General features: G+C 48.3%; 1 pseudogene; it reads left to right on the plus strand.

The window, feature by feature from the left end:
* LOC138579925 (elongation factor 1-alpha, oocyte form-like) overlaps window positions 1-10,351 on the plus strand; it is a 34,686-nt pseudogene extending 24,335 nt beyond the window's left edge.
* The last annotated feature ends 5,255 nt before the right edge of the window (window positions 10,352-15,606 follow it).

Genomic DNA, 15,606 nt, shown 5'->3' on the forward strand with positions numbered 1-15,606 from the left:
CACGAAGAATCGGGTCATCTTGAGTTACCAGTGGAACTGACCAATCGGCCGCACTGCCGCTGAGATATGACAATACAAAAGCTACCTTGGTCTGGTCAATAGGGAAGGCCCCAGGTCTGCACAGGAAATGCAAACGACACTGGTCCATGAATACGGCGAATCGTTTGGGGTCCCCAGCAAAGTGTTCGGGTGGGGCCAGCGGCATGTTTCCAGGTAGATTAACCTGCACCGGGTTACTGGAAAGCACAGCAGCGGGGTTCCCTCCGGAACCGGGTAAAGGAGTTTGTCCAGCTTGACCTTGCAAAAGCTGTCTAGCCAGGTCATCAGCTCTTTCCTTTGTTACAATCAATTCCCTCCTGAGAGCATTAGTCTCTTGACGATCGGCGTGTACTTCGGCCCGTAATTCCCCCAGTAGTTGGGCCAACTGGTCAGTCTCAGAAGTTTCCATAGCGCCTGGGTGGGAATTTGTAGGAAGTCTTCGCGTTCTGTAACGCTCACCTGGCTCCCACGGAGGCGCTGGTCTGGGTTGCTGTGGCCTCTTCAAGCGTGATGCGCAGAATTCGGACCACTGATTGAACAGGACCCACAAATCTTGCTTGTCTGGCCCGTAGGAATATCATTCTGCAGATGAGAAAGGGGATTAACTGTCTGCTGAATAGTGTGCTTGCTCCCCCCTTTCCCCCTTCGTTCTTCTCTGACTTCCACCAAAACCCCCGGTTTAAGCTCACCTTATGGTTTGGAAGGATGAACTCTCCATCCTGCTTCTGGTGCAGGGGCGCGCGTTCGTCCAGTTACTTCACTGGTTTTCAGAATGGCGCTGGCAAATCCACTTGACTTTTCTGAGCGATACGCCGTAAGTAAGAAGATGCAAAAGTTCAAGTGTGAGCCTCCTTTTATGTTGTTTTTCCTAACCTGTGATCTGTCCTTTATTTCAGGTGCAGAACAAAGGCGATGCGTTGAGGGGTTAAATTGCCAGTGGTAAAATCAGGTGAGTTAGTGATGAGGGCGACCCCTCTAAATGTCTTTATAATTCCCCAGTAATGTCTTTTGTCCTTTCCCCATAGGGGCCGTGGTACGGTACCTGCCAAAGATGCGGCGCCGACCCGAGATGTGGAATGGTTCACCAAGAAAAGCCGGTAAGTAATATGGCTGAAAATTCGGCTTTCCTCTTGTGTTCCCTTGCTCCCCTATTGTCTCTTCTTCTCTCCCCTAGGTGCAGAGATGTGGCGACCGGTGCTGAGAGCCGCGATGGAGCCGGGCGGCGTCTCGGGAACAGGTGAGTGAAGCGCGGCGCTGCAGCGAGCAACACAGTGCTTTTAAATGGAAGTCTTCCTTCAGGAATGCTGGCGTGAAGATTCGGATGCAGGTAAGAAGGTTGAATAAGTTCTTGGTTTTCACCTTTCTCTTCTCTTCTTTCCTTACAGGTGTTCCAGGTTCGAGGCGGGCGTGGCTGGAGTCCAGGTGCAGGAGCAGACACGGTGAGCGTTCAGCTGCTGGGATGCAGAACAACGCGAAGCACGTGTGGCTGTCCGGGCGTGGCTTAAATAGCCTTGGAAGAAGTTCCAGGTGAGTATTCTTCCACAGCCCCACCCAAGTAACAAAATAGTTCCTTCAGAAAAATAGTCCCTCCTAAGCCTCATTTGGCTTGGTTCTTCATGCAGCATGGTCTGCATCAGGTGAGTGTGCAGCATGGTCTGCTTCAGGTAAGTGCACCAAACACTTCCCCTTATGAGCCTGGCACCTATGGCGCCAGGACTGATGTCCAACATGAGCCTGGCGCCAACGGCGCCAGGACAGAGTCCAAAGAGCCCCTATAAAGGGCTGCTGGGCTTTTACCCGGGGGCGTGATGCTTGCTCCCAGGGGTGCTGGGCCTGGCCTGGTTCTCCGGGGGTAGGCATCATGACAGCACTCCCCCCCAAGGCCCCTCCCAAGGTCGTTCCCTCAGGAGGTTTCGGTTTGTTCGGGAAATTCCGATGGAACCTTTTTACTAGCCGAGGTGCATGTACGTGGTCGCTGGGTTCCCAAGATCTTTCCTGAGGCCCGTACCCCTTCCAATCAATTAGATAGAAAAGTTTTTATTTTGAGATCTTAGAGTCCAAAATGTTCTTCACCTCGAATTCAGGCTCCCCATCTATCTGGATTGGTTCTGGTGGCTTTATTAACCTGGTTCCTGGTTGCACTGGTTTCAAAAGCGACACATGAAAACTGGGGTGAATCCGCATGTTAGCTGGTAGATCTAGCTTGATTGCCACTGGGTTAATTATAGCTTTGATCGAGTAAGGGCCTAAATACCTTGGATTAAAAGTCTGAGGTCCCTTGAGCGATAAGTGTTTGGTAGCCAACCATACTTGATCCCCTATTTGGTATGGAGGCGCCTCCTTTCGATGCAGATCCGCATTCTTTTTGTATTTCCTTTTCGCATGTTGTAAGTGTGCAGTAGCATCCTTGAAGGCTTGAGTAATCGTAGAATGCAAATGGTCCACTGCGGGCATTTCGAGGCTCAAAGCTGAGTCCAAGTCTGAAGTACGAGGGTGATGTCCATAAAGGGTATAAAAGGGGCTCTGACCAGTTCCAGAGTGTATCGAGTTATTGTATGCATGTTCAGCCACCCATAAAATATCCTTCCAATTACCCTCCGATTGGTGCAACATACATCGTAGATATTGTTTAAGGGTCTGGTTCGTTCTCTCCGTCTGACCATCGGTCTCTGGGTGGTGGCTGGTTGAGAGTCTTACGTCGATTTGTGCCAGTTGACAACACTTTTTCCGAAAATGAGAAATAAACTGGCTTCCCCGATCGGAGATTAGTATGGACGGGAATCCATGCAGACGGATGATATTTTCGAGGAATTCCTTGGCAAGAACAAAAGCTGAAGGTAATCCTTTCAACGGAATAAAATAGGCCATCTTGGAAAATAAATCCACCACAACCAGAATAGTATTGTATCCATTACAAGAGGGCAGGGCCGTGATAAAATCTAGTGACAAGGTGTGCCAAGGTGCTGGTGGAATGTCTAAGGGTTGAAGAAGACCGGCGGGTTTTGTTTTTTGACCTTTGTTTTGGGCGCAAACTCCACAGGACATCACGAAAGATTTAATATCCTTTCGCCAGGACGGCCACCAGAATTGTCGTTTAATTTTTTCCTCTGTTTTGGCAATGCCAGGATGTCCTTCCATCAGAGTATCGTGATGACAGGAAATAACCAGTTCTTGCAATTCCTTTTCTGGCAAAAATAAACGTCCTTGGAAGTAAGGTAAACCATCGTTGATTGAAAAGTCAGACTCCCCTTTTGATCCAATCCTGCAAGGCTGAAGAGTCCAGGAATAGTTTTACCCGTGCTTGAATGTCTTCAAGGGTTTGTAAAGTGGTTATCCCCAAGATTCTTTGTTCGGGAATTATCGGCACAGGTTCTGAGTTTGTGTCCATTTCTCCCATTCCAATTCGAGACAGCGCGTCCGCTTTGCCATTCTTACAGCCGGGACGGTAAGTGATTACAAAATCGAACTCAGCAAAGAATAAAGCCCATCGGAGCTGTCGTGAAGACTGAGCCTTGGCAGTTTTTAAATATTGTAAATTTCGGTGATCAGTGATCACGGTGATGGTATGCCTGGCGCCAAGAAGATAATGCCGCCAAGCCTTAAAGGCGGACTTAATGACTAATAATTCCTTATCGGTTATTGCATAATTTATCTCCGGCGGCGAGAACTTTCTGGACCAAAATGCTACGGGGTGCAGTTAGTTGGTTTCGGGGTCTCTCTGAGACAGGACAGCTCCCATGGCTAAGCTGGATGCGTCGGTTTCGACTATATATGGGAGATCAGGACGCGGGTGTTTCAAAGTAGGTGCGGACGTAAATTTAGCTTTTAATTCCTGAAAGGCCTGTTCAGCTTCCTCGGTCCATTCAAAACGTTTATTCTTCCGCAAGAGTGCAGTGATGGGTTGCACCACCCGTGAAAATTCCGGGATAAACCTGCGATAAAAATTGGCAAAACCAAGCATGCTTTGGACACCTTTCACCGAACTAGGTGATGGTCATTTGAGGATGGCATCCACTTTCCGTGAGTCCATTCGGACCCCTTTAGGTGTCAGGATGAATCCAAGAAACTCAACCTCGGTGGTATGGAAAACGCATTTTTCCAGTTTTGCAAACAGTTTGTGCTGGCGCAATTTCTCAAGGACGGCCCCGACATGTTTTCTGTGATCTGATTCCGAAGAGGAGTACACCAGAATGTCATCGATATACACGACAACACAGACATCGATGAGTTCCTGAAGGACATCGTTCATGAAGAATTGGAAGGCAGCAGGCGCGTTGCACAACCCGAAAGGCATCACCTGGTATTCGAATAGTCCATATTTTGTACGGAAGGCCGTTTTCCATTCGTCGCCTTCTTTTACTCGTACCAGATGATAAGCCCCCCGGGGATTTAACTTGGTGTATATGCAAGCATCCTTCACCTGGTCAAGGAGTTCAGGGATCAAAGGCAGAGGGTAACGATTTTTAACAGTTATCTGGTTCAATGCGCGGTAATCGATACAAGTTCTAAGGTCGCCTTCTTTTTTTGGCACGAAGAGCAAAGCCAAGGATGCCGGAGACTTTGACGGGCGAATGAAACCATTGGCTAGGTATTGATCTAAATATTGTCTCAAATGCAGATTCTCCGGCTCAGTAAGGGCATAAATCCTGCTACAAGGGGGTTGTGCACCGGGCACCAGATCGATTTGGCAATCGTACGATCTGTGAGGAGGTAACGTGTTGGCCTGTTCCTTTTGGAAGACGTCCTGAAAGTCTTGGTATTCCAGAGGTAGTTGCATGGAGACAGAGGTTACTGATGCTAGACTGATCTTCAGATTTTCTAGGTAGCAGGTTTGTGCACACTCCAGAAAGGTTATTCCCTTCGCTCGCTAATCAATTTGAGGATTATGTGTCTCTAACCAAGGGATTCCGAGAATAACCTGAAACTGTGGAGCCTTGATTACATCAAACACAACTGCCTCCCGATGGCCGTCTGGACCTACAAGTGTCACCTCAGCTGTGGAATGTGTTACCGGTCCTGAGGCAATTTCGGTTCCATTAACTGTGGTGATGACATCTTTGCTGGTTTTAGGACGCAGAGGGAGGTTAATCCTGGAAACCAATTCACGATCCACGTAGTTTCCTATAGCCCCACTATCGATGTATGCCTTTAACGCATGCAACCGCTTAGGCTGTTCCGGATCTACGAGGACCATTGGCACAATGAAATGCGAGGTCTGAGAGTTTGTTTTCAAGCTCGGCAAGCGGACCCCTACGCTTGTCGGGCGGGGTCGTTTCCCGATACAGAGGTTTCATGGATTTTATCAGCGGCTCCTACCACCTTCCTGGGTGTCCTTGCCGGGCAATCTCGTAGAAAGTGTCCAGAGGAACCACAATAGGGACATAAGTGCATCTGCTGTCTTCTTTCACGTTCCTTTTGAGTTAAAGGTCCTTTAACTCCTCCGATTTGCATTGGCTCAGAGGCTTCAGCCCCCTTGAGGTTAGAGTGGGTCTTGACTAACACCCGGGTCTCAAACTTGGACCGATCTGCTTTTCTGTTTTGCAGTCTGTGATCCAATTGGACCACTAAGTCTATATATTCTGAGCATTCTTGGGGCGTATTTACAATTTGGGCCAGGACATCTTTAAGTTCTCCACGTAGACCTCGATAAAATAACGTGATTCTTTTATCCTCTGGCCACCCAGTTTCCACAATCAGTCTATTAAAGGTTGCAATGTAGGAAAGGAGGTCTTGATTGCCCTGTCGCAGAGATAGAAGTTCGTCATCTAGAGCCTGCCCCTGGGAGTGACGAGCAAATAACCTTTCCATACTTGCTTGAAATCCTTGAAAATCACGAAGAATCGGGTCATCTTGAGTTACCAGTGGAACTGACCAATCGGCCGCACTGCCGCTGAGATATGACAATACAAAAGCTACCTTGGTCTGGTCAATAGGGAAGGCCCCAGGTCTGCACAGGAAATGCAAACGACACTGGTCCATGAATACGGCGAATCATTTGGGGTCCCCAGCAAAGTGTTCGGGTGGGGCCAGCGGCATGTTTCCAGGTAGATTAACCTGCACCGGGTTACTGGAAAGCACAGGAGCGGGGTTCCCTCCGGAACCGGGTAAAGGAGTTTGTCCAGCTTGACCTTGCAAAAGCTGTCTAGCCAGGTCATCAGCTCTTTCCTTTGTTACAATCAATTCCCTCCTGAGAGCATTAGTCTCTTGACGAGCGGCGTGTACTTCGGCCCGTAATTCCCCCAGTAGTTGGGCCAACTGGTCAGTCTCAGAAGTTTCCATAGCGCCTGGGTGGGAATTTGTAGGAAGTCTTCGCGTTCTGTAACGCTCACCTGGCTCCCACGGAGGCGCTGGTCTGGGTTGCTGTGGCCTCTTCAAGCGTGATGCGCAGAATTCGGACCACCGATTGAACAGGACCCCCAAATCTTGCTTGTCTGGCCCGTAGGAATATCCTTCTGCAGATGAGAAAGGGGATTAACTGTCTGCTGAATAGTGTGCTTGCTCCCCCCGTTCCCCCTTCGTTCTTCTCTGACTTCCTCCAAAACCCCCGGTTTAAGCTCACCTTATGGTTTGGAAGGATGAACTCTCCATCCTGCTTCTGGTGCAGGGGCGCGCGTTCGTCCAGTTACTTCACTGGTTTTCAGAATGGCGCTGGCAAATCCACTTGACTTTTCTGAGCGATACGCCATAAGTAAGAAGATGCAAAAGTTCAAGTGTGAGCCTCCTTTTATGTTGTTTTTCCTAACCTGTCATCTGTCCTTTATTTCAGGTGCAGAACAAAGGCGATGCGTTGAGGGGTTAAATTGCCGGTGGTAAAATCAGGTGAGTTAGTGATGAGGGCGACCCCTCTAAATGTCTTTATAATTCCCCAGTAATGTCTTTTGTCCTTTCCCCATAGGGGCCGGGGTGCGGTACCTGCCAAAGATGCGGCGCCGACCCGAGATGTGGAATGGTTCACCAAGAAAAGCCGGTAAGTAATATGGCTGAAAATTCGGCTTTCCTCTTGTGTTCCCTTGCTCCCCTTTTGTCTCTTCTTCTCTCCCCTAGGTGCAGAGATGTGGCGACCGGTGCTGAGAGCCGCGATGGAGCCGGGCGGCGTCTCGGGAACAGGTGAGTGAAGCGCGGCACTGCAGCGAGCAACACGGTGCTTTTAAATGGAAGTCTTCCTTCAGGAATGCTGGCGTGAAGATTCCGGATGCAGGTAAGAAGGTTGAATAAGTTCTTGGTTTTCACCTTTCTCTTCTCTTCTTTCCTTACAGGTGTTCCAGGTTCGAGGCGGTCGTTGCTGGAGCCCAGGTGCAGGAGCAGACACGGTGAGCGTTCAGCTGCTGGGATGCAGAACAACGCGAAGCACGTGTGGCTGTCCGGGCGTGGCTTAAATAGCCTTGAAAGAAGTTCCAGGTGAGTATTCTTCCACAGTCCCACCCAAGTAACAAAATAGTTCCTTCAGAAAAATAGTCCCTCCTAAGCCTCATTTGGCTTGGTTCTTCATGCAGCATGGTCTGCATCAGGTGAGTGTGCAGCATGGTCTGCTTCAGGTAAGTGCACCAAACACTTCCCCTTATGAGCCTGGCGCCTATGGCGCCAGGACTGATGTCCAACATGAGCCTGGTGCCAACGGCGCCAGGACAGAGTCCAAAGAGCCCCTATAAAGGGCCGCTGGGCTTTTACCCGGGGGCGTGATGCCTGCTCCTGGGGGTGCTGGGCCTGGCCTGGGGCTCCGGGGGTAGGCATCATGACAGTCACTGAGTAAATCATCACCTCCCTTTTTCTGCTGTGCTCCAATGCCAATCTGTCTGCTCAGTTGTTGATGATCCGTCAATGTAAAGCATGTCTCCCCCCTCACTTGCATCCTCCTGTACCTTGCGAGTGTCAATGAATTCCTATAGGTTTTCGGTACACTCCTGTGCGTAATCACCTTCTTGTAAGACGTCAGTGAGAAAGGTCGCCGGATTAACAAGTCTGCATCTCACCACCTTGAGTGAAGGGGTTGATAGCAGCACTTAGTACCCTGTTGCTCTTTGCATTGTCAGTGTGCTCTTTGGTCTTTCCAGTATTGCAAAGAGGGCGTGCTCCACGTAAAGGGTGGTGCTGCACCCCATGGTAATGCTCGCTGACTTGTCCACTGCGAATGCGGTGCAGCCACAACTTGTTTGCACGGATAATGTCCCCTCATTACTGTGCCTAACTTCCCACTGAAATATGCTAGTGGCTTGTGCCCAAGCTTGTCTTCTGAGTCAGTTCTGCTGTCATAACTACCCCATCGGAGTGTGAGAACAAAAATAATTTCTTTTTATAGTCTGGGATCCCTAACACTGGGGCTGTGCATATCGCTTCTTTCAGATCATCGAATGCCTCAGTCATTTCTGTTGTCCATCGTATTATCTTACTCCTTTTTGTGTTTCCTTCAGTGCACTCAGTAGAGGCCTGGTGTAAGTGCTGTAGTCAAAGGCCCATGCCCTACAGTAATTGCATAACCCCAAGAATTTCTGCATCTCTCTCACTTTCGTGGGTTTTGCTTTCCTGCGTATTGCCTCCACCCTTTCTGAGGTCATCAGTCGGCCATTTTGGGAGATCATCTGTCCAATGTATTGTACTTCTTTCTAACAGTACTGTAGTTTGGCTTTGTCTACCTTGTATCCTTTGTCAGCTAACACGTCAGCATGTGCTTTAAGTCATTTCTACACTGTTCTTCTGTCGCGCTGCAGATCAAAATGTCATCAACGTAATGTATGACCGTGCTCTCCATCTGTACATTGCCTGGGTCCATCGGGAGGACCCTATTGAATATGGAGGGTGACTCACAGTACCCTTGAGTACGTCTTAAATGTTTCCACTTTCTTTTTATTTGTATACAGTAAGGATGTCAAGTCTTGTGAGTCTGGGTGTAGTGATATGGAGAAGAAGGCATTGTTCAAGTCTATGACCATGAAGCAGGCAGCTTCCACTGAAATGCTGTACAACGTTTTTGCTAGATTTGGAAACCAAAGGATACTCTGCTTCTACAATATGGTTAAAGGGGTGCATGTCCTGTATAAAACACCATGACCCCTCCTTTTCATTTCTTAAAGGCATACACAGCAGTGTTGCATGGCGATTTGGATGGTACTAGGATGCCCTGCTTCACTAGTGCTGCAATTGTCTCCTAAATGCCTTTGTCCAGAATGGCCAGACCCGTGAGCATACCCTTCTGGCCTACACCCTGGCAGTGAAACAGCTCATCATTGGCATCAAAAAGATGGACTCCACCAAGCCCCCCTACAGCCAGAAGAGATCGAGGAAATCACCAAGGAAGTCCACACCTACATCAAGTAAATCCGCTATAACCCCACCACTGTGGCCTTCGTGCCAATCTCTGGCTGGCACGGGGACAACATGCTGGACCCAGCACCAACGTGACCTGGTTCAAGGGCTGGACGGTTGAGATTAGAGGGAAATGCAAATGAAGTGACTCTGTTGGAAGCTCTGGACTCAATCATCCCGCCGGCCCGCCCCACTGACAAGCCTCTGCATCTCCCCCTGCAGGATGTCTACAAGATAGTAGGTATTGGCACAGTGCTCGTGGGTCGAGTGGAAACTGGTATCATCAAGGCTGGCATGGTGGTCACCTTTGCCCCCAGTAACATCACCACTGAAGTGAAGTCTGTTGAGATGCACCACGAAGCTCTGGTGGAGGCTCTCCCTGGTGACAACGTTGGCTTCAATGTAAAGATCGTGTCAGTGAAGGATATCCTAAGAGGGAACGTGGCTGGTGACAGCAAGAATGATCCCTCCATGGAGGCCGGGAGCTTCACAGCCCAGATCATTATCCTTAACCACCCTGGCCAGATCAGCCAAGGGTATGCCCCAGTGCTGGACTGCCACACTGCCCACATTGCCTGCAAGTTCACAGAACTGAATGAAAAGATCGACAGACGATCTGGCAAGGAACTGGAAGAGAACCCCAAGAACTTTAAGTCTGGTGATGCCGCCATTGTGGAGATGATTCCTGGCAAACCCATGTGTGTGGAGAGCTTCTCCAGCTACCCTCCCATCATACGCTTTGCTGTGCACGACATGAGGCAGACGGTGGCTGTCAGAGTCATCAAGGCGGTCGACAAGAAGGCTGCCTCTACTGGCAAAGTCACCAAATCTGCAGTCAAGGCCAGTAAGAAGTAGTGCCATCTGCACCCAGCTGCCCTGATGGCACTGGGTATCCAGAATCCTCTGGTCTCGGATCGTCACCTACACTCTTTGATCAGGGACTGGTTACTGAGCATTGGGGTTCACCAGAAGAGCCTCTGCAGGAAAGGGAGGCAGGACTTGGGAAAGCGTGAGTTCTCTAGGTTCTAATATTTTGTGACTTACATTCTGGTTAATCCCCGTCTTTGATTTCTGAATAAAATATTGGCACATCTGCCCCTGTTTTTCTGAAGTGGTTGGATCTTGGAGGTACTTGCTAAAGTAATTCCATAGTTGGGGTGCATATTAAAGTGCGAGGTGGCCAATAATAAATGCCCTGGTCTGCCTCCCATGAGACTGGGTGTTATTTGACTGTGGGCAAAATTGCTCCTGGCTTCAGTGTTTTCTTCACCCCTGTAATCCCCTTCAAAAGCCCAACATCATAGGGACTCCTGATCCATAAAATGACCTTGGCCAAATCCTCCTTGCAGAAGAACTGTGGTGCTTTTAGCGCCATCACCATCCTCTGTGATACCTTTCTGTAATGTATCTTTATCCAATATGTGATGCTTATTTCGAACATCATCTCATGGTCTGATCTGTTGTCTCTGAATAGTTCTGTGTCTGTCATGGTGGTCAAGCTGTATCCCTTAGCTACAGCGATCACTGCTTGCCATGATCGTCCTGTGTTGTCTATCCCGTTGACTGCTATCCACTCATCTCCCACAATCACTGCCTTCTATTCTAGTGTCACTGTTTCCCCTTCTGCCTTATCCAACGGAACAAATACTAATTTGGAATGTGCTACATTTTCCCTTGAAACCCTGGGAGCCATGCTATTGTAATCTCAGTCCCGTATTGGAACAGTTCCTCGTCCACTGGCACCCCCTCTGTATCTTCCGTCCACAATATGATCCCCTTACATTGAGAAAATGTATCCCTGGTGTGGAGCACAGTATTCCCTTGTCCGTGAATGAAATTGTCATGTTAAGTCTGCTCATAATGTCTCTCACCAGTTTACAGGTGTCTGTTGAGAGTAAATTAAAGGCAAAGATGAATCATGTTCTTCTATAGAAAGTGAAATATTGTCTGTGAAAGGACCCACTTCTGTAGCCCCAGAGAATCCATGAGTATTCATGGCATCACCTGAAAACCTTTATGTTCCCTCTCAAATGCAGGATTTAGTTGCTCTTACATCCACAAGAAGGGAATTATTGTGTCACCTATTGCAACCTCATGTGTGGTTCCTCCATTGGGTTGGGTGTAATCGAAAGGATGGAACACATCAAGTCCATCTGTGGTCTGTCCTATTGAGGGTATAAGGACATCTCACTCTCTGAAATTGATTCTTCCCCACCATGGTGACCCCTCCCAGGTTCCTAACGGGGGTCGTTGTTATGGAGTCTGTGCGTCCCACTGTCCCGTTACTTGGCTGTATGCAGTTCTGTATGTCTGGTGACTGTTGTGCTGTGTACGAGTGCTGTGTGTTACCAGGAGTCTGGGGAATCTGCAGTGTCTGCAAATACTGTGGTATGGGTGCCTGCATCTGTGGTAGCTGCGTCATGGGCTGGCGTGGCTGCGAGTATGCACTTAGTGTCGGTCCTTGTTGTGGATGCGCTTTGTCTTGTGTGTAATACTCACCCTGCTCCCCTCGATATGCCCGCTGGTATTGCATCCATCCATTCTGCACACTCTCAAAATGTGCCCTATCTGCCTGCACATTAGCACTGTGGTGACTCTCTCCCTTTCCCTTGGGAACAACCCAGAATACTGGCCTGTGCCCTGCTGCACCTGCTGCCTATATCCTCGAAACCCTCCTGGAAACCCTCCTTGACTGTGATGTATATGTGGCCCATACCCACGTCCCATGGGTGGCACCCCTCTTCCTTGAAACTCGTGCTGCATGTTCCCCCGCCCCATGAATCCTCCCCCTGTGAGCATCCTCTATCTACAGAACTGTATTAACATCTGCTTTATGTATGTGAGTGTGTATTTGTGCAATGCTGGGCAGGGCTGCGAATATTCTTCATGACTAACGCTGCTATATCATGGTGTCACTCGTGACGTCAGCACAGTCGCTTCTTGGTACTTAATCAAGACAGTCCATTATGGTTTTCGGGTCCACGATCTCTGTCGGATTCTCTGGCTCTGGAAGGATATGCACTGGATAAGGTTGAAATGGTTGTCTGGGGTATACCTCCCTGCATACATGTCTGGCAGGGGTGCACTTGAGGTTCTTCTGAAATACAATGAGAGGCTTCGAGTGTATTTGACTCTTCGTCCCCTCGTGTTCATCATGGTGAGGAGGGGAATTCCTGGGACCCTCTCTTCAACAGTAGTCTCTGTCACCTAGTTTACTGCTTCATTGTGTGATACAATGTCAGACCATGGTATTACAGAATAGCAGACCTACTTTTGAGAACTTTACTAATGACAGTGGAATGCTTTACAAATACCATGTAACACAACATAAAATGACACCCTCTTGTAAGTAGGTAGATCCTAATAACCCACATACAAACAATAGGAATCATTACACGTTTGATGGTGTGGTACAAATGTTGCAGTCATTCTGTTACCACCACTTCTTTTAGTGGTAACAGAATTACTGCTATTATTATTACACCAAAGTATTCTGACTTTGACCATGAAGTCAAGGATTTACCTCTAGCAATTTGGAGGAGGTAACTCCTCCACTTTAAGGTAAAAATAAATGGAGTAATTGCTGCAGTGTAATTACTGCTCACTGTAACTCCACCCAAAATCACCTTGGACTCCTATGGACTCCAAGAATGGGGATTAACACCTCTCTTCCCCCTCTCGGAATCCCATGGTAAACACACAGACCGAGTGGCAGTAACAGTAAAGGAGTACAGCAGTAATTTGGCAGATTTTTCCCAGCCAAATTACTACCATTATCGTAATGAGGCCCATAGACAGCCTTCAGTGTCAAGATAGATGCATAATTTGCTAAGTAACAGGCATAGTCTAGCATGGTGACAATCAAGCCAAGTAAAGCATCACGTGGCCAGACACTGACACTGTAGTCGATTTAAGCTTTGCATGCCCAAAAGGACTCACACTTTGGGTACAAGTAACACGTTGCCCAGGCACAGTCATAATGTGCCAAATAAACGAATATATCTGCTTCAGCCACCAAATGCCATGTAAGCCTCTCATTCATGAGTACTACAATATTCATAGGGAAAGTACACGATCATTCCAGGCAGAGCCATCTGCTCAAGTAGACCATTGTATGCCTATTTTATGCAAGGGGCAAATACCCCTATAACAGCCATCATCTGCCCTGGTGCAAACCACCATCCGAGGTTGTCAGTAAGAGTGTTCAGAGAGAGCTTTCAACTCTGATGCCCCCGGCTTCATACTGTGCTCAGGGCAAGATTCAGAGGAATGGATACAAGGACCTGACATTGAAGAATCCTGATCACAGGAGGGGCCTGCATGTGGAGTGCTCTTTCTAAAGGTTCATACTCTACCCCTAGTTGGGGAGGATGAGTTTAACATGCAGGAAGAAGCAGCAGGTTATTGTGATGGCGTTTACAAACCATCAATGAATTTATTAAGACTCCTATCCTATACTCCTCTACCAAAGGCTTAACACTCAAAAAGCAGACAACCCCGCTTCAATCAGACACAAAACAATAGCAACTCTTGGAGTACTTATTGTCTTTTTCAACTTGTCTCCCAACATCACCCCAATACATGCCAAGTTGCCCTGTGTCATGTGTAACACCTTGAGCTAGTCCTGTTTTCCTGTTGCATGCTGGGACTTGTAGTTTTGTTTTCTCATTGTATGTATAGGACTACATGTCTCCAGGGTTGTCTCAAAGTGTCCCGGTGACATAAAGCCCATTACTTTATTGTAACAAGCAGGCATCTAATGGCAAAATAAAATGATCATCCCTCCCTATTGCCCATGTTGGCCAAAACAACAAGCATTGTTCATGGTTATTGAACTTGTTCTGACTAACATGCATGGGAGCATACACATGATTAGTAACAAGTATTAGCACTCCCCACCGACCTAGCCACATGTATGTCAGGTCCCTATATCAGTATTTACATCCATACTTCATGACATTCCCTCACATGCCCAGAAGCAAGCAAGGCCAGCCTCCATATATCCGGCAGCAAAAGCAACCCATGCTCGCATGCCCGGCAGCAGGTTTTTGCAGCCCCTACATGCCCAATAACCTATTATCACCCTCGAAAGGCTTCTAAAGTGATATAGCCAGTTCCATTGAACTCTGTACTGATAGTTTCATGTTGGGTCAGCACCTTCCATCTCCTTTCCTTTTATTGCTGTCCCTCTAAATCTTAATTTTCCTCTTCATCCTCCCTGCCTGTAAGATAACTCAGTTTATTAAGTCCTTTGTGCTCAGATCTGTTCTATCCAGATAAACGTGAAAAGAGGGTCTCTGGAATGCCCCTTTGGACCACCATAAGCATGACAGCACGAAGATCCAAAATGCACGATGCCAGTCACTGCTTGGCCAGCACCCAGGAGGGTGCGTGACATTTAAATATGCAAACAGATATTCTCTCAGACAACGATTCAAACCGTATCCAGCTGACGTCTTCCTGGATACAGGTGCCTCAACACTGGTCATGGATGCAGGTGCCACACTGGACCTGATTGACTAATGGTAAATATCCAGCTGTGCTGACGTCATTGGAGACACCATGACATAGTAATGTTAGTCATGAAGCAAACTTGCATCCCTGCACGATGTTACACAGACACACACATGCACACACGAAGAACATACATGCAATCGCAACCCTTACACTCGTCGCAAAGCTTGACGGCGTGACAATCCCACTGCAATGCCTATAACAGAGGCTCCTCCTGCCGCTATCCACAATAGCCGCCAGTGCACATTACACAGACCCAGCTGCATCTATCCTGTCCCACCAGCTCCAGTTCAATATCATGCCTCCACTACACCCTACCACCCCACCACACCTGCACGCCACCTAGGCACTCACTAACATGCAAGGACTGCCTCACTGGCCTAGCCCATACGAGTCTGACCAGACACCTGACCACGCCATAACACGCAGAAAGCCGGCCAATGCGCCAGCCTGCAATCAACACCACGATCACCTTTCCAGTCCAGCCTCAAAGGCCTGGATATGTGATTCCAACCAGATGCCAATTGGCATGCCAACTTAACGCAGTCCTCCAAGATACTCACCACGACTGGCTAGGAATGCATCGGTTACATATTGTACTCTACATACACCCAGCCTAGCTGTCAAACCTAATTGGTGCTTTGCCTCCCCATTCTTGCAGTGGTTATCCAGCTTCCTCATTGAAATCATCCTCCAAACATCCCCCGGTCTAACTTCTTTTAACTAGGACTACTTTAGCATAGTGCATTAAAC

Source organism: Ambystoma mexicanum, chromosome 3p, assembly GCF_040938575.1.
Source record: "Ambystoma mexicanum isolate Mex_15411 chromosome 3p, UKY_AmexF1_1, whole genome shotgun sequence".
NCBI lineage: Eukaryota > Metazoa > Chordata > Amphibia > Caudata > Ambystomatidae > Ambystoma > Ambystoma mexicanum.